Raw genomic sequence first — 1,164 nt, 5'->3', positions numbered from 1 at the left:
TATTTGCTGCCATATTTTTCCTAATACAGTCCATAGTTTTTTTTTTTTTTTTTTTTTTTGATGTAGCTGCTACAGATGGTAGAGTATTTTTTTTCAGCTAAATGATGAATGTTAAAGTTGGAATTGATTTTTAGGATCATCCCATGCAAAGCAGGATCAAATAGAACATGTCACCCAGGACTATGTCCAGGTGCATTGTGAATATTTCCAAGGATGGAGACTGCACAACTTTGTTGGACAACTTGTTGCAGTTGACCACTTTCACAGTAAATGAAAGTTTCCTCTTATATTTAAATGGAATTTCCTGTAGTTCAGTTTGTGTCCTTTGCTTCTTGWCTGTTCACTGGACACCACTGAGGAGTTCTCTGGCTCCATCTTCTTCATTCCCTCCCATCAGATATTTATACACGTTAGTAAGATCCCTTCACCACTACCATCTCACCACCTCCTCTGAGGCTGGACAGGCGCAGCTTTCTCGGCCTCTCCTCGCGTGCCAGCTGCTCCAGTCCCTCGGGCGGTTCCTCAGCCCCGGGCTAGCCAGGGTTCCTCACCTTTGTGCGGCAGCCCCGCGCGGCTCACAGCACTGCGGCCGCTAACGCCGAGGGGAGGAGGTGCCATCCCCTCCCCCCATGCTTGCGAGATCTTCCCAATATCGCCCAGGCTGCTGTTGCCATCCCTAATTACTTAATTAGTGAGCTTATGCCCTGGCCGCAAAATCCATGGGACAAATCGAAATGGACATTAGCGCCATCTTCCATATTCTGACTCCTGAGCGAGCTCAGCGGGAACAAGAACTGCTGAGCCCGACATGCGAGGGGTGGACGGTCTTTCGGGAGACGGTCTAGCGGGAAGGGCGGCAGCGCCCCGCGCGCGCGCCGCGTCTTGGAGGGCTGAGGAAAGCGGGAGCCGGGCGCGGCCGGCGCCGCCGGGGTGGGTCGCAGCAGCCGGGAGAAGTCGCCCCGCGGCGCCTCAACACCGAGCGGCGGCGGCGCTGTGCGGCCGGCTATAGCAGCGCCTCGCCCCGGCGGCGGCGCCAGGGCGCGGCCGGGGCTGGGCTGGGCAACGGGGAGCGAGCGCGGAGTGGAGCGACGGCTCCTCCTCCGCCCCACCCGTGCAGCAGGAAGAGGAACCGCCGCACCCATCTCAGCGGGTCGTTGCAGCGCC

Source organism: Nothoprocta perdicaria, unplaced genomic scaffold (assembly GCF_003342845.1).
Source record: "Nothoprocta perdicaria isolate Ctin4 unplaced genomic scaffold, notPer1 scaffold_489, whole genome shotgun sequence".
Classification (NCBI taxonomy): Eukaryota; Metazoa; Chordata; class Aves; order Tinamiformes; family Tinamidae; genus Nothoprocta; species Nothoprocta perdicaria.
This window is presented reverse-complemented; position numbering follows the sequence as displayed.